The 19,126-nt window shown below is 38.2% G+C and overlaps 1 protein-coding gene across 1 annotated transcript in view; it reads left to right on the top strand.

Annotated features, from left to right (window-relative positions):
- The first annotated feature begins 6,215 nt into the window (after positions 1-6,215).
- Positions 6,216-19,126, top strand: part of gli1 (GLI family zinc finger 1) — a 51,822-nt gene continuing 38,911 nt past the window's right edge. Inside the window, exon 1 of the mRNA XM_077530379.1 lies at positions 6,216-6,489. The gene's annotated coding sequence lies outside the window, so the exon portion shown is untranslated. The remainder of the gene's footprint in view (positions 6,490-19,126) is intronic.

Consider the following 19,126-nt stretch of genomic DNA (forward strand, 5'->3'; position numbering starts at 1 on the left):
TATTATACACTTTGAGTCCTAATAGACAGAAAAGAAAGAATAATAGTTTGTAGGTCATTTTGGGAGGATTTTTAAAATTATTATTATTACTAACTTTATTTTATTTATACCATTTATCCAGACCAGGTGGGAATGGGAATGTTTGACGTTCAGATTGATCCTATCATCATCATTAAGCAATGCTGCCCTCTCGTGGCAGTACCACGAGCACACAGCTACGTATTTCCAGTGCAGTACTACTGTATATGCTGCTGAAACAACTGGCTGAACTGCCAGCCGTCTTGGTTTTGAGGATTTTTTTTGATGCACTTACAAGGGATGGCCAACAGGTGGCACACACTGCCAACCACATGATTCCAAATGGGGAGATACTGTACAGTCGTTTAGAAACAATTTAGGGGAATCCAGATGCAGCAGGCTTGAGCCACAGGTGCTTCTACTCAACAGATGTAGATGAGCTCGTTCACCTGCCAGGTGTGATGAAACACTTGTGGCTAAAAAACTGTGGCAAGGTTTTTCTCTGAACCTTGATTCCCCAACCCTGATGGATACCAAACTTTGGATTGTGCATGTGTATCCTAATGGGGTTAAATAAATAAATAAATAAATAAATAAATAAACATAAAAGAAAAAAAATCACATTTACAAAGATAATAATGCTACTTATATATATCCAAACATTTTGTGAATGTACAGTACAAATGGCAAATGACACAAACCAATGCATTTAACTTGACATTTTAAAAGTTGTAAATTTAAGTAAAAACGTTGAGGTCAAAGTGACACAATGTGCATCTGAACATACACAACATATTATGGAGGAAAAGAAAAATGTCATCCTTATGTCATCAACATGTTTAAAAAAATTTTTTTTGCTTTTAAAACGTATTTCATTTGTATAGAATATTTCATGAATATACTTTATATTTATGGAAAATCCCAGAAATTAATTAATGATTGTTTTATATAAAAATTGTGTCTTAAATGTGAGAATGTGATTAATGTATTTGTATATATTTTTTTAATCTACGGATGAAGAAATCCTGGAAATTAACTAAATTATTATTTCCACATTATTATATTACAATTATATATTACATATTATTATCAAATGACATTTCAAACACGCAGAAACTCAATTGTGCCGGTGTACCTAATGCTGTGGCCAGTTACACTTATATCCGGTGCGGTTGCTCCAGTGCAACTGATATGACAAAATATATGCAACAATATTTGCAGTACAGACACACGCATGCACCCCTAAAACATTTGCAATGGTTTCTACTTAATTAATGCCCAACACTTACCTGCAGTTGCAAGTCTTCTCTAGCTGTGTGGCCCATGCATGATTTGCACTATACAAGAAGAGAAAGAGAGAGAGTGCAGCCTTATATAGGAGCCACTGTCACTGCGGGACCCGGACCAATGGGGATGAAGAAAACATGTGCAAGTGACCATCTGCAACGGAAAAACAAATCCCCCTAAAAGATTCTGCTGGATTTTGCTGCATGTGGGAATGGTGTCCAGGTGCCGAGCGACTTAGCAACAGATGCTTTCTGCCACCTCTTATACAACCTGCATGCAGGGACGAGATCAGCAGCATCACATTCAAACATCTCGCAAAAAAACGTCCTTTTTTGTAAGTGTGTTAAATTGACCCATGGATAAAAGAAGTTTTTCTATCTGAGACTTAATCTGTTTTTTTTTTTGTTTTTTTTTCAAATATGTTCCATGTTGTAAAAGTTCTAGAATGCTGTGCATTATAATGAGTGAAATAAGTATTTGATCCCCCATAATTCTGCTGACTGGATTTGCCCACTCACCTTTAATCCTGTCCATTGACAAATCGGTGCGGGATTGTGCACGCCGGCATATGGCTCCGGCATCTGCGGGCCACTTCAGGGGCCAAGAACTCTCGGATTTGGTGGCTATATTGGGGGACTTAAAGCCCCAGGACTCTCGTTGACAAAATGTTACTGCTGGGGGCAGTTGACAAAGCCTCACTGGACTTTTGCCTTCATCCAGGTCACCAACTGTTCAACCATTTCTCCAAAATGACTGCTGCTTTTCAAGCCACTTATTTGGTTATTAGGCTAATATACTATTACTGTGTGTTTGAAAGTGCTATATAAATAAAGATGACTTGACTTGACTTGACTTGATTGGATTTATGTTGACTTTGTGTTTCTGCATACACAAAATTACTTCTTACTCTATGTGTGGCATTACTAGTTTATCCTTATATACATATATATATATATATATATATATATATATATATATATATATATATATATATATATATATATATATATATATATATATATATATTAAATGTGTTAGCATGAAGTTAAAGGTCAGAATTTTATGATGACGAGAGACTGAATATTACAATAATAAATTATTTTTTGACTCAGTTGTAATCTCATGATGTGCAATTATGTCATTAATATATATTTACTTTTTTTTTTAAAGAATAAATCACAGAAGTTGACTTAAATATTGTAAAATTGCTTTCAGATTTTGCACAATGTTGAAATATTTTTGAGAATGTATTTAAAAAAGCAGAAATATTTCAGTCAAAATTTTAAACTAAACCTGTACTACTTGTATTATGCAATCAAAGTTTAAATATTTGTTTTACTTTATTCAAATAATTAGAATATGCGGATAAAACTATACTATTTTTTTTTTATGAGGAATAGATTTTATTTAAAATTAATAATTTATTGTAACTTTACATTTTGTCACAGTCATATGGAAATTATGAAGTTCACTTATTACTAAAGTTTATGAAATAAATTCAAAACACATGAGAATTTAAAATTTAACAAAAATGGTGGGGTGGGGTGGGGGGGTGGTGGGGGGTGAAATTTTGGACAACTAAAGAGAAATATCAACAAACTAAAAATATTCCATAAATAAAATAAAAAAATTTCGAGAAAATATTTCAAATTACTCATTCACTGCCAGTCATTATAGAAAATTTTTACATTTCCAATACTCACGTGATATTACATTCAATAATTATATATAAACCGAATCTACCAAATAACAGAATAGACTCCCTACTTTTTGTCCCGTCCCGTTCTTTTATAATTGACAGCAGAAAAATGTAGGTTTGCCAAAATACAGCCATTTCTCCCATGGACTCTGAAACTGTGTTTATTTCCTATAAAATGGGGCAATGATGTCATCTACCGGTGGTTGGGCATCAGTAAAGTTGTTTCCAAGTTTGATATTTACAGTGGAGCATGCTCAGATTCGCCCCCATTTAGCACCGCTCTAAAAAATACAATTGACAAGTATACTTGTCAAAGGCAGTGAATGAGTTAAATATTTTTGGGAAAATGTTAAATTTTATTCCTCTGTTCAGCCTCAGTGATGAGGAAATTCTGACAATCACAAAAATATTACTCATGTTTAATAAATAAATAAATAAATAAATAAATAAATATTGTATACATTTTTACCATGTGCATCCATCTTATAATATAATTTAAGAAAATTTGGAGCAAAAAATGTTTTACTTGTAGTTTTTCAACCGTTTTTCCACAAGTTCGTAAAGTATTTGAAGAATTGTCTTTTTATTTTTTTTATTTTTTTTTACATGGAGGAGATGATTCAACTTTTGTACAATTTCCAAATAAATTCTTATGCACAGTTTTCACCCAAGAATCCACACACTGTAAAAAAAAAAAAAAAAAAATGCCAGCCACAGTATGCCATTGAACCATGACCTCATCAACCCTATGAAATTATGTTAGCAGTTCAACCAAAAACAGCTCCTGCTTGGACTAAAAAATCACAAAAAAACAATCAATGCTGAAGAGCACAATGAAGTAGTAAAAAAAAACAGTATAAAAAAAAGAAAAAGACAAAATGAAAAAAACCAAAAACCTCAATGTTTTACAAGTGATTCCATTTAGCAAGATACAAAGACAAATGAGTGGATAGATGGACAATCACCGCATATGCCTTGCAGCCACCACTAGGGAACTACAAAACATCTGGGAGGTTGTGTGAACACACTGACAGCGCAGAAGAGCCTCAGCCAGCGAATAATAAGAAACTTTCTTTCTTTTTTTTTTATGGGCGAGGCATTGATCCAGTTATTGAGGAATTGAAATATTATCCAAGGGCCACGCAGCAGAGAGAGTGAGCGAGAGAGAAAATCACAGCCAGTAGAAACAAATCGTCACATAAGCGGCCGGACGCCACAATGGGCCTCTGTCATTCCCGCTTTTCATTTGATTGGTGAAAAGAGGCTAAATGTGAATATTCATTAACACTTGAGGTGATTCTTTCAAAATCTTCAAATAGAACATCCATCCATGCATTTTCTTAACCGCTTTTCCACACTAGGGTCACGGGGGTGTTGGAGCCTATCCCAGCTGGCTTCGGGCAGTGAACTGGTTGCCAGCCAATCCAGGCAAATAGAACATGTGCACTATAAAATTCATGGTAGAATCATCTATAGGAGGCATTTTTTTTTTTTTTTTAGTTTAGTTTAAATTACTCTAAATCCAGCACGACATTTGAGTCCCCAGCATTTGGTTTAAGTTTGAGAGGCAATATTAACTTTTTATTGCTTCAAAGGTTATAACACGGATGCTAATCATTGCCTATAAGCATAAGCTTTATGCTAGCTGACTGAAGACTTGTGGTTGTTTTACATGCATATACAATGTGCATGTTAACAATCATAAATGTTTATTCCTAGGTTTTGTTTAGTTTGACAGGAACTTTTAAATTGGAGTGGCCAACAACTTAAAGAATAGCCTCCAAATTCTCTTTGATACAGATAGCGCTCTAGTTTGTACTCGCAAGTCAAACAAAAAAGAATTTGGCAGAACATCGACTCATATTTCTAAAAAATTCCAAAGTCGGGGAACTTGCATCACAAGGAATGGCTGTATTTGTTGTTGTTTTTTGCAGGGTAGTTAATAGATGTTACTTCTGAGTGTGGCTCTCACAAAGTGACACGTGCAAGTGATTGTGCTGTTAACTCATTTGCTCCCAATAACGTATAAATACGTTTTTTTATGTTCTAAGTGTCCAAAAGACGTATTTATACATTTGTTTGGGGTTTTTTTGTTTTTGTTTTTTATTTTTTATTTTTTTATGCTAGAGCATACAGAAGGCTTTGATGCAGCCTCTCAACTGCAAAGAAAAATTCCATGCTTTTATAGCAATACAACACAATATTCTGTGGGCCTTGCAAAATCTGTCCAAATCCAGTAAAACAGCCGGGAGCGAACGGGATTGCTTCTGTGAAAATGGCTGTGAGTGAATGAGTTAAGAAACCCTGGAAAGTCTTCAGAGAGAGAGAGAGAGAGAGAGAGAGAGAGAGAGAGAGAGAGAGAGAGAGAGAGAGAGAGAGAGAGAGAGAGAGAGAGAGAGAGAGAGACACTTTCATAATTTTATTTTTTTTTAAGCTTGTGTACACTGCTATTTTTCTTTATGTAATTTTTTTCATAGCTAAAAAATAAATCGATTGTCTTGCCATTAATTTAAATGGGGGCAGAACTGAAGACCCGAGTAATTTGAGTTATGAGTGTTGATCACGGAATGAATTGTAACCACGACGACGACAAAAAATAATTCAGCGTGAGATAGTCTGTCACAAATCAGAATTGCTGACCCAACTCTTTTTGGTTGTCGACTGTGAGTGCTGTACCTAATAAAGTGGCACACGCGTGCACATACATCGAAAAAAATCCAGTCCTGGTTTTGTGGTTGATTCGGAGCAACGTGTGCAGCATCCACACGTGCAGTCAACCACACACGCTGAACTTACAACGTTAGAAAACACAGGGGGGGGGGAAACCACTCGCATATTGAAATCACTTATGACAGCAAATGACTATGTGCTTGATTTATAAACATGCAAAAAAAAAAAAAAAAAAAAGTTTTTCGAAAAGTATAGTAAAAGTTATTCAGAATTTTTACAATCGAACACTCGGAAGAGAAAAGCAGAGAAGCAGCATTGTCTTGTCTGTCTTTTTCATTCTTTCATTTTTTTCTTTCCTCCAAGAAAAACAAAAAGTGAACTTCCTGTTTCGGGGTGGTCCGCAGACTGTGGAGGCATGGAAGGAGGGAGGGAGGGAGGGAAAGGGAGTCGGGGAGAGAGAGAGAGAGAGAGAGAGAGAGAGAGAGGGAGGGGGGGGGGGTGCATTACGCATTACGCGTTTGGAGGGGCCGAGCGAGGCAACTTGCGGGACTCCCTTGTTGCTGACGAACATGGGCCGCCGACGCTGGTGCTGCTTCCACTTGGGAAGCCGCACGACGACGTTGGCCTAAAAAAAAAAAAAAAAAAAAAAAAAAGAGCTAAAAGAAGAAGTGAGGAAAGCTTGAACAAAACAGGATACATCGCGCGTGCGCGCGGGAAGAAACAATCCGGACTTCTCTTATCCCGAGAACACAAGGAGAGAAAAGTGGAACCTGGGAACTCTTGCAGGGATTTTGGGAAGTTTGATGCAGGCTGAGGTAAGTGGAGTGACTTTTTCCGGCATCACTTTTTTCATGTGATGGAGTGCCTTCAATTACTGCACTTTTTTTTTTTTTGGTGGGGGTGGAGGTCCATCAACTGGAGTGTTTTTCTGTCTGTGTGTGTCCAACAGCTGTTCCTTGTAACCTGAAATACTTGAGGTGCCAATATCATTCCCAAATGTGCCCCCCACCCCCCACTTCCCTCCCACTTTTTTTTCACCCACTCCCCATTTAAAAACAACACTTCCCAGCCTGCTCGAAGATGTGGACAACTTTCAGGTTGAGGCCGAATCTGAATTGAAGAGGGTTTCTAATGTAATCTGTGGACATATTAGGACCCCCCCCGTACAAGAGCGTAAACACCAGACTCAATTGAACACTAATTTATTTACTGCAAAAGTGCTGAACACACACACACATGTCCACCCAGACGTGTGGGCGACATGGTGTTTACACATGCAATAGAGATAACTCAATTGGTTTGCCTTCAAATAGCAAGGAGATGCACTTTTCTCCAGTGTAGTCCGTTTTAGTCCTATATAGTAAAAAAAAAAAAAAAAAAAAAGGGGGGGTGGGGGTGGATCTATTCAATCTGTCAAACCGTCGCCATAAAAAAAAAACTTTTTTTGAACTGTGATTTATAGGGGTGTGAATTGCCTGACGATTCGATTCTTATCACGATTCACAGGTCACGATTCGATTCGATGCCGATTAATCCCGATACAAATCTGTAAGTCGATTGTTGCGATTTTTTTCCATTCAAATTTAGAAAATGCTAATCAGTAAACTTGTAGAGTGTAAGATTTGTATGAAAATGTATTTTTTATTGATCTGAAATTTCAGTCTTATACAGGTTGTAATCTGTTTCATGTTTGAACAGCATTAAAATAAAATATTAAGGCTTAATGTTCCATTCATATAACATTCTTCCATGCTCAAGGTGTGAATCCTAACCCGAAGTCAGACGTTTTGTTGAATATTTTTCCATGAAAAATGGAAGTTTAAAAATCGATTCAGCCACCTATTGAATCGATTCGAAAATTGCGCGATGTAGTATCGCGATATATCGCCGAATCGATTTTTTTTAACACCCCTAGTGATTTAATAAAATAAAAATACAATAATAATAAAAATAAAAAAAGAAGACTAATAAAATCTTTCACCCCTGAATCAGATGGTTGTCAGAAAAAAATAATCAGTAAAACAACTCACTTTAACATGTCACAGATTTATATCATACAAGTGTAAAAACAAGTTATGTACTGCGCACACATTCCATTTTTTTATTTTGTAACAATTTGACTGCAGTCAGCTGTTCTAAAGAGTGAAAACAATAAATCACACGGTCTTAACTTGAACCACAAGCTCACAAGATCCCTGATGGAGGTTTTAACGTTGTCTCCACCTTCAGAGTTCCCAAAAAGTCAAAGAACAAGAATTTTAACATGTTGACTGCCATACAGGTGTGAGAACAAGTTAATCGCTGTTTATGTTAAAACGTCAAAACAATAACGCAGGTCACAGACGTATTATTTCTGACTGAGATTTGAACTTTTGATGCAATATCACAGTCCCTAAAAGCAAGGCAAGGCAACTTTATTTATATATCACATTTCAGTTTAAAATGCTTTAATAGACCCTAAAGAGATACTTTACATTTTTAGCTATTTTTGGCAGTCAAACATTAATATTTTTCCTATAATAAATGTGATATTTTCATTATTTTTAATGTACAACTAGTACCTTTAAAAACACATTTTGCAAGTTGCTGTCGACTGAAAATGACATCACAAGGGCTCAGATAACCAATCACAGCTCACCTGTTTTCTAGGTTTGGTCATGTGACATTCACAAGCTGAGCTGTGATTGGTTGTCTGAGCCCTTGTGATGTCATTTTCAGTCGACAGCATCTTGCAAAATGTGTTTTTAAAGGTACTATTTGTACGTGAAAAATAATGAAAGTATCAAATTAATTATAGACAAAATATTAACTTTTTATTGCTATAATTGTCTAAGTAAATGAAGTATTCCTTTAATCATATGTATGGGGGAAAAAAAAAAAGTTTTAAACCAGGATTAAAAAAAATTAATAATAAATCCAAAAAGCATTTTTCTAAAATGTCCAAACAAGAAATCACTTGGCTTTAACAATTTTCCTGACAGAGGTTGGAACAATTACGTTTCATGCATAAATTGCCTGACCTAGGTTGAACTACAAACGTTTATAGAGTCCTCAAAAATCCAAAGAAATGTATTTTGATGTTCTTCACAGCCATACAACTTTAAAAACAACTTCACTGTCGTTTACATTCACTAATGTGAAAACAATAACACAATATAACAATATGTGTAAGATCACAAACCAAGGTTTGAATAAATTTTATGAAACTTTTAAACATTTTAAAATGCTTGTGTCATAAAAGTGTAAAAATGAGTTAACCACTGTTAAAAGGTTAAAACAATAAAGCACTCTGTCTTGCCTTGAATGACAAAAGTGTAATAAGCATTTTGGAGCTACAAAGTTTTGCTTGAATTTAGCATCCCCAGAAAGCCAAATCAAAAGCATTTTATCATTTTCCTTTAAAATTAAAACTGTTTTTCATAAAAAAAATCAAAACTCGATTTTAACTTGTACAGCAAATACGTAATATTCCTGATGGAGGTTTGAAGTACGAAATTTTTTTTTTGCAAATTAAGAGCCCTAAAAAGCCAAACAAAAACATTTTAAACATTCCGAACAGCCATAACCGCCATCACAACAAAATGTCACAACAATCAGGCTCAGCCATAACTTCGATGACGCGGAGTTAAAGAATGTACGCATAAAGACTCAGTTCCCATTGTTTTGCTGTGTTTATATATTCTATAAATGTGACATATGAGAGAGAGGGAACAGCAGTAAGTAATCTGATTAAATCCGATGATGATCAAGTCAAGTTTATTTGATTTATTTTCTTCTTAAAATAATGATGACGTAGGCAGCAAAAATAGTCAGCAGGATTGTTTTGATTGAGGTCATACGCAACACTACAAAATGACTTGAAGTTGACTTTTTGTCCTGCCCCATTCAAGGTTGATGGGGGGAAAGTTTAGGGGACAGTATGAAGGGTGCACTTGTCCTTTGGCCACATGTGAAAAGCTCAGCGGGGTCTTCAGCTCTTTATCAAGCGCTTTAAGGCCAAAAGGCTCCTTAATAGGAACTTGTCTTAAACAAATAGAGCACACACAGGAAGGAGTTGTCTTCCTATTAGGAGAGACGCCTCCACTCGGCTTTTATCAGACGCCAAGATGTCGCTTATCAGCATACAGAGCACTGATTGGAGGTGTGCGTGTAAGGTAGAGGAAGTTATCACCGAGGGTGTGTGCATCACGTCACGTGATGTGTGAGGCAGACGGCAACGAGCGGCGTGTTTTTGTCCGGATTCCATTTTGGGCCGAAACATATGTCACGTGACGTGACGCTTGCAATCCTGACCCCCCCCCCCCCTCCGCAACATGCTTCTTCCTTCAACCTTCCTGAAGGGAGAGAGAGACTAAGGAGGGGGAGGGAATGAGAGAGAGAGTGAGACCACCCTCACTGGGATCACAGCCCCTCAATCAGACCCTTTCACACCCTGTGAACCTGAAACAATCAGGCTTTAATAGCAGCTGTCTGTCTGTCCGGACAGAAATGGGAAGGCGATGACGATGATGCCCGGGGATGTTCCGTGCGCTCGCCTTTAGTCCCGTCTCGCTTTTTCATGAGCTCACAATCACTTTGACGGAAAAGTTAGTTTGTGAAAATGTGAACGGATTTGATTCCGCTCACGTAGTAGCAATTCCTGAATTATCAAACATTTCAAGATAGGTATTCGGGATGTTCACTTGGGAAAATTGCACAGAATTGTGTGGCTTGAGGCAAAGCTAGATGTTGATTGTATCTTATTACAGTACTGTACATGTGCTGCTTTTATTCAAGCATACGCCTCAAGCAATGTTTGGTTGTGTGTACATGGTAGCTGTGTGTGTGTGTGTCATTATACAGTACGAATGCATATATTTTAAAGCAGACTCCTGCTCGTATTTGGCAGAGAAACATGCGTTAGCAGCCTTTATTTCTTCCTTAATTTCCACAGGACTGGATTTCTCTCTGCATTGAATCAAAGCGAAATCGTACACTCCAACAATTAAGAACGGAAAAAATAACACAAGTGACACGTGACAGACGTGATGTAGAAAACACAATTTAGCCATACAAACACAATCTTTCAATATTTCAAAAACATTTTGCGTTTTTGGTTTGAAATAAGCATTCATGGTATTCCGTTTTTTCTGATATCTTACTAAAACCGTAGGCACGGTGGCGTTAACTACGGTAAATAAAACTCTTAAGCAGTGCTCTTGGCAGACATTTTGTAGGAAATTGCACAACCTTGTAATGAACAGTGCTATATTTTGCCACTGAGATACGATTATCACTTTCTGTAATTAAAACAACCACATAGCTTAGCCATTAAGTGCGCTAGCTTAATGCTAACACATAATAGTAAAATGCCATGCACATGCTAATGAATAGCATCTGTTTGGGTGTGTTATAAACATTGAAGCAATACATGTAAACTGATAACATAATACTTACAGAAAAATATTTTTGTCTGAGAACAACACTTATAATTTTACTGCTAACAACTTCTCTGTGTTCATATATAACATTTATGCTGCCTGTGTTGTCCTATTCTCAGTAAAATGTCAAAATTTACCAACTGTTACTGGAATGGGCAAAAATATTTAGTGTGAGTTCAAGAAACCAGACACAAAAGATGCCATATTAACAGTCTTGCCACATTTTACTGCTAATGCTAGTGTAGGAAGGCTAACGGGGGCTCGCGCACATCACGCACGCCTGTCTTGAGACGGAGCTTGCCGGCCAACAAGCGTGTTATCTGAGAGGAGATAACATCATTGACTTGGCAGCTTTCCTTGACATGACCCTGCTCCCCATTTAATGTACATGCGGTGTAAAATATCACGATAGCAGGCCATGGCGCACATGAAGACGTCAGCTGCCGTCACGATTATACATCAAATTATCGTTTCCCATTGAAAGGATATTAGGAATAGAGATGAAATTAATCTGTTCCAGTCTTTCCCCCCAAGAAAAAAAGTTGTTGTAATGTGTATTTTAATGAGAAAAAAATAAGACTGTACTTACGGTAATAAAAATATATAGTAATGCCATAATTACATAGAATGAAACATAATTAAGCAGCAAACTATTACATAAAGAAGTTAACTGGGAATTTGGCTTCTATGCATTATGTCGATATATATTCTTCCCGAAAATATCTTTAATTTAAAAATGATGCATTTTCTACTCTATGTATAAATAGAAATTGAGAATATTCCATTTTAAATTATTTATGCAATTTTGTTTACTTTTTCCTCGTTTTTTGTCTTTAAAAAAAAACTTACTTTTTTGTGTATAAATGGGCAACATATATGTATGTATGTGTATATAAATATATATATATATAATATATATATATATATTTATATATATATTAGAGTTGTCAAACGATTACATTTTTTAATCAAATCAATCGCATCTAAGCATTTTGATTAATCACGATTAATAGCTAAATTAAAAAGGCTTTTTTAATCAATATTTTTTTGCCCACCAAATATGAAAAGAGCACCTATTATGTTAATTATTTCAACATTTAATGCTATGAGATCTTCAACATTTTTTGATCCACCGCACACTCTCGTCCTTCTCTTTTTCTAATCAGTTAATTACTTGATTAATATAAAATTAAAAATAAAATAAAATAAAAAGACCCCAGTAGTTTGGCATGAACAAATATTCGGAATGTCATGCGCAAACATTTATTAAATGCTTTACTTTAATGCATGTATTTGGGTTTATTGCTCAAACACAACCTGTACTACCTTACATACATAGCTAACATATGTCAACATAAAGGATAATCTGTGGGCAAAATTATTAGTGCCATTAAGGTGTGTGGTCTTCCTAAAAAGAAATATTTTTGAAAATAATTTAAAAATAATTTTTCACATTTTTTTTTTCAGCCATGCATAAATCTTCCTGCCTCATCGTTTTGACTTAATTTCCTCTTTTTTATTCCTCTAATCATCGTGTGGCGTGCCTGTCTGGCGCCACGTCGAGTAGATCCGATGCCATAACAGGAAGTCTTGGCACGTGTGACTTACGACCGCCGTCACCGATACGCCTACACTTCAACCCACCACGGGTCAAGCGTCCTCAGATTTATGAGCGCGCCGCGTTCCCACCGACCGACGCCCATTCAGCAGACGTTCGCCAGCCTCGAGGCTCCACGCGGAATGTCATGGACGCGCCGGGATGATTACACGGAAAACTCGACACCTTGGGATGATGTTCCAATGATTTAAGACGCTCTGGGAGGTTAAAGTTGACGGCCATGCCTTAGATTTGGACATGAATTAGGGTTTACATTGGATTTTGGGAAAGCCTTAAATGATGTTTGAAGATTACATCCAATTTGGGTGAATCTCATTGGAAGGGGAATGACTGGAATGAGTTGTCGACATCCTAATCTGAATTTTGGTGGACATGTCTATTGTAACCGGACGTAAAAAGAAGTCTTAAGGAAGCATGAGTTGAACAGGAAGTCGGCCATTTTGGTTAGAAGCTGACATTCTTGACAAATTCTGGGGCTTATACTATGATGAACTCCAACTAAGGGACCATTGAATGTCTGCGGAACATGGCATCAAAGTCTGATGATCAATTCGAGGACTTCTAAATTTGACAAATTTTGACCAAATTGTCGTTTTTTTAATTTGCTGACAATGTCAAACTTTTTAAGGATTCACCATGCAAGAGTGGGTGTGAAGGGCTGTCTTCTTTATGTCGACAAAAAAACAAAACATTTTTTAAGTAAAAGAAATACTATGATTGGCTCTGGATGAGACAAAACTTTCCATCTGTATTAAGCGTGGTATGTTTTGGAAAGCGAAGAAGCATTTGACAGTGAGAGTGAGATGCATGTTGTTTTAAATGTGCAGCCGCTCCAGTGTACGCCCATGGGCTGCTGCTGCTGCTTCTTCTTGGGTGGGCTGCAGGCAGGGAGGAAAGGAGGGAGGGAAGCTCGACGCCTGAGCCAAAAAGCAGGGGGAAAGTTGCCGACTGCTGGCCTGACTGCTCGAGGAGCTCGGCTGCTTTTTTTTCCTCCTGCTGGAACACATTTCCAAGTCAAGCGTTCCTGGACCCGGCTGGCCCCGCCTGACCGCCGCACACTTGGCTTGGCTTTCTGACGCTTGTTGACCAAACATGTTTTTCCGCTGTTGTTTTACACTACTATTGCTCCCTTTCCTCCCTCCTTATATCTTTTACATTTAGTGTTTGACTGCCTGGATCCAGCAGTTTGTATTTGGGGAGAACAGATCTTAACTTAGATCAGATAGGACATCATTGTGGCTCCTTTCTATTTTGTTTGTTTTGAGCCCTCATCTACTTGATGACGAGCAAGAACAGCACATAGCGACAACAGTAGGAGATACTGTAGACTCAACTTCATAAGGAAAATTAGACCGCTAATGTATTAGGCTTTCTGATTTAGATGATGGTTGAAACAACATTGATATTGTGTGATTTATGGTTGAAAAGCAAACCTTGACTCAACATTTTATCAACCGTGCGCTTTCTGTATAATTTAAACTTTAGATCTCAACGTAGATTCAACACTTAAGCCGAACTATGTTTCAACATTGATTCAACCACATTTTGCTGTCTGGGTATTAAACATTTTTTGACCACGTGACAAGCACATGGCAGCTAAAAATTATTGGCTAGCGAACAAACAGCTAATGTACCAATCCAATTAAGCCAAGCCAATAGAAACCAAAATAGGAAGTAGAAACGTACTACAATAAAATTGGGAGGCTAATCATTAAAAAAAAGAAAAAAGAAAAAAAAAAGCTTATTCATGTAGGAAACTGACACTCTAAACACGACATAAACTTGTTTGTTCGCTAACCAGTTGATGGCTAGTTGGCAAGAAGCTAATGTAGCAGTCTGCATCTTTACACAATGCTCTTGTCAAACTGTGTGTACCAAAATAAAAGCTAACAACTGTTGTTATGTAATAACGTTCTGCTCAACTGACACACAAGATTCAACTTTTTGTTCAGAAATTACAAGCCCGTGGCAGGTAACCAATCAGCAGGTAGCTAGCAAGAAGCTAATTTAGCAGTCTACGTTTTTTATCAGTGCTCGTACTTGTCAGACAGCACAAAAAGATGGATCAAAACAAATCTAAATGGAAGTCATTTGTTCACAAGAAGTTGCTAGGGCACAGCTGGGAGTCCTATCACGTTAATGGGAAGGCTATTTGATCTTGTGATTGGAGAACAGTAAACAAGTTATTCTAATCCAAGTCCTTAGATTGGAACAACTATGACGTCATTAATCAGTTTGTAATTAACCAACAATAATACCAAAGTGGTACCAACTTCGCTTTTATGATTATTTGTCACAAAATTCAAATTCTGATGTTCCAAACACGCCATTTTCATAAAAGTTATACAGCACACCGGCGTTTCCTTCTCCTAGCAGACTCCTAGCAGACTTGTGTCTGGCTGCTAATTGACTCTGAAGGTATTACGGTTATTGGGAGGCTTGTAAAGCACGCAGCCTTTATTTACAAGAGAAGGAATAAAAAGGCCAAAGTGGGCCGAGTACTGGCGCTGACCCCACTGTAAGTGATCGCGGCAAATGAATGAGGGTGTTCCTTTGCACTGACAAGGAGGGGTTGGGGGGACATCTGGTCCCGTTTGCAGAAAACTGCAGAACACTCCCCGATTACATAATTGTGCCTATTAATTACACTGAGGAGGACCCTCATTTCCTGTTAGCCAAATATGCCAGTAAAGAAGTCTTCTTCATTTTAGTACATGTGCTTGAACACAAAAAACATGGCCTCCCATGGAGTTACAAAAGAAAAAAAAGAACATACACCACACTTGTGCCTAACCGTATGGCCACCATCTTGAATGTGGCGGACATGCTGACATATATCACAGCAACCCGCTCAAGGTATATTTGATGTCAACGGCGAATCACAGCTGCCTGATTTTAACTGGTCGTCGCGCCGTTGTAGCTGACCACACACAAAGCTGACCCGCGGGCCGTTTTCGTCAGGAATACGCCGTACGTGTTGTGACTGGATGGACGCAGGTGTGACGGCCGCGGTGGGTTTCACACCACCACCGCTGCCACGCCGCTGAGGAGAGCTAGTGTGCTTGTGGAATGTGAGGGTTAGCAGTCGGAGGAGGGGTAAACCAAACCTGGAACGGCGCTCAGAAGATCCCATACCTCAGGCAAACCCCCCCAAGAAAAGGAATTTCCTTTCATAGATGTCCTCCTCGTGCATGTATATTAATTAACTGCCCATCATGTGACCAAAGCAAACCCAGCATCGGCATATGAAGTCGTTTTGTGTTATAAAAAAATGATATAACTGTAACTGGAACACAACTTCTTGGGCGTCGCTAATACTTTGACAACGGAACGGATGTCTAGTAGCAATCCAGAGGTTGGTTCCATGCCGTGACGTGACCTTCCCCTGCACTCGGCGTGAAACAAATGTTGGAATGACAATGCGGCTGTCACAGCTGTTGTTGTTTCAGCTCCTCCTCCTGTACTTGTCACTCCTCTCACTGTATTTCTTCCAAGGGGGGGGTGCACCTGGCGGGGTTGGCCTACTACGCACTAGACTGCATAGGAGTTCACTCTGTGGTGCACCTGCTACAAGCACAAGTTTGACGAACGCTGTTGTTGGTTTGCATTGATGATGATTTTCCCAGCAGCCCGACCCTCTTGTCCACCACAATTACGTTCCCGTTCTTGCTATTCACCAAAGAGACATGGCAGTTGCTCTGCCATGGCACATATATTGGCCCTTATTAGGCAGCACCTGTAGTCCATTAAAAGGCCCGGAATAGAGGTTGCGCGTGTGTGTGGTTTTGTATTCTCACCGTGGTGAGAGGAACGCTTCTTTTGGCATGTTCGATCGGTGGGAGAACAATCCCTGAATGTTCAAAGTCTACTGAAGGAACTATTTGAAAGGAGCCTTTTGTTGAAGGTTGTCCTATGGCATGAAATGGGGTGAGTTTGTGTCACTATTGGACAGTTGCTGACATTGGGCTGGAACTTCCTACATGGCTTTCTCTCATTGACGATAGAATGTTAATGGTTGAGCAAACATGTCGTTTTCGGGGTCTCCTGAAAAGTGATGATTTTGGAGGCACGAGGATTCTTCCAGAAACCAGCAATAATGTATTAGGGCTGCAACTAACGGTTATTTTAATAATCAATTAATCTGGCGGTGATTAATCAATATACCAGATTAAAGAAAATAATAATAATTTCCTTCCTTTTATCGAAAAACCCCCCACAACATTATTTACTGAAATAGAAAATACAGAAAATAGACAAAGTTCAAACTTAAGTGATTATGACTCAGGTCATAAAATTGTGAAAAATGTTGATCATTATTGTCCAAACTAAAATAAGATGTTTGCAGATTAAAGAAAATAATAATAATTTCCTTCCTTTTATCGAAAAAACCCCCACAACATTATTTACTGAAATAGAAAATACAGAAAATAGACAAAGTTCAAACTTAAGTGATTATGACTCAGGTCATAAAATTGTGAAAAATGTTGATCATTATTGTCCAAACTAAAATAAGATGTTTGCAAATGTTTTATTTGTATTCAACTCAATGATAATCACTCAGTGTGCTTTCATGGAGGACTACAGAAATCTCAGACTATTTGCTGTTCAGAGGACTTGGGCCACTTTAAAGTAAACAAGGCCGCTGATGATTAATCGCTTAGCAAAGATATTACATTATCTGTCTATATCTGTTGTTCACCACTTGTGTTCAAATCGCCGTTGCTTAGAGAGTTGTAAACCACAACTATGGATGCTAACCATTAGCTTGTCGGGAGGACTTTCCATTTGATTCTATTAAGCTAACGTGGCCGTACGTCAACCGAGTTTGGTTGTTTTAAATATCCAACATTTAATTCTCTGTTTTTCTCTTAGTTTGACTGTAAAAATCAACATTAAACAGTTTGAAGCCCCTTTTTGGATTCACCATTTGCCTACTAAATAAATAAATCATGTCCAAATGACTCGTATCTCATAAAACTCGCAAGTCAGGTCACACAGGCACCCATGCTCTTTATAGCAGCAAGACGACAAGCTAACTGACAAGTTGACGAGATTCCTTTCCATCCAGTCAGTGAAGTCCTTAACAGTCTCAGAAGCCCTCGCCGCCCCTCCCCTCCAGCCCACCGTCACTCGCCTTGTGTGTCCTGGCTCACACTCGGGCTTCCTGTGGCATGGAGACAGAGCCTCGGGGGCTCGCATGCCGCAGCTTGTCGGAGTCGTTCGCCGTTGAAGAGCCCGCTACGTTTGTGCTGCTGTGACGTGTTAGGTCTGTCTGACGAAAAAATTTGCTGGACTTTGCTGAGGTCGCCTAGAAGTGTGCGCAACTTTTCCACTCAGGCAAAAGCAGCGTGTCTGAAACTTTTAGTTGCTAAAATATTGACCTTCTCCTATTGCAATGGAAAACAAACAATAGGAATTCACTCATTCCCAGTTGCGTCTGCTCCCTCACTGCGACAGACAAGAAAGTCTCTCATTAGCGTGTCGTCGAATGTGCTCGCCTTCGAAGTGGCTTTACTTCAGTGTCCTGCTGGTTGGCCATCGAGGCGGACTGTTGATGCGTCTGTGGTGTGTGGCTTACCACTAGTCATTGCCTGGAGGGCCCTTCTTGTCCCACACATACACGCACACACACGCATGCATGCCAATAAAAACTACTTGTTAATCCGCGCTAGTTTAAACGTAGCTGTCACAAGATAAACAGCAAGATACCCGATAGTGATGCTTATATATGCATTTCAGGAAACAGTGCTAAAACACATCAGTCAGAAAACGATACACAAACAGAAAGGAGTAGCATTTCTTTACAAAAATACTCAAGTTAAAGATATGTTGCACATTGATGCAAATAAATGTTACTTGTGCTTGCCTCCATTTTGACATTTGTGTTCCAATTCCAGGCGGATTTCGCCAGTATCAGCATCTCATTTTTTATTTTATTTTTTTCGTCAAGTCAGCTAGCCAATTGTTTGAGGCATGTGCATGTCAATCGTACAGTTGTTCGCGGTACAAACGATAAACCATTTGAAAAGGAATGTAACTGGTAAATCGCGAAAACAATCGTAACTAGAACGACTTCCTGCTTCCGTGTCGGAGAATCATGGGAAATGTAGTCCTGCCAGTCAGACCCAAACGCTAGCTGGACTATTCTCGCTACATATTTCCAATGTTAAAGTGTGGTAGCGGCACGAGGTAATCAGCACAGTCAGCTTCCAATAGCTGCCGAGACCGAGCAAAAAAAAGGTTGGCTAATGGTGAGGACATTGCTTATTTACAGCGATTGTACTGTCAATCAAGACTTAGCATTAGCTAAAGGAATGGCACAACCAGATTGACCAATGGTTACATTTGTTATAAACAGTATTAATATTTGATTTTCTGTGAAATTGTAGTGTTTTTAATTTAGAAAATCTGGTC

The sequence above is a fragment of the Festucalex cinctus genome, chromosome 8 (assembly GCF_051991245.1).
Source record: "Festucalex cinctus isolate MCC-2025b chromosome 8, RoL_Fcin_1.0, whole genome shotgun sequence".
Classification (NCBI taxonomy): domain Eukaryota; kingdom Metazoa; phylum Chordata; class Actinopteri; order Syngnathiformes; family Syngnathidae; genus Festucalex; species Festucalex cinctus.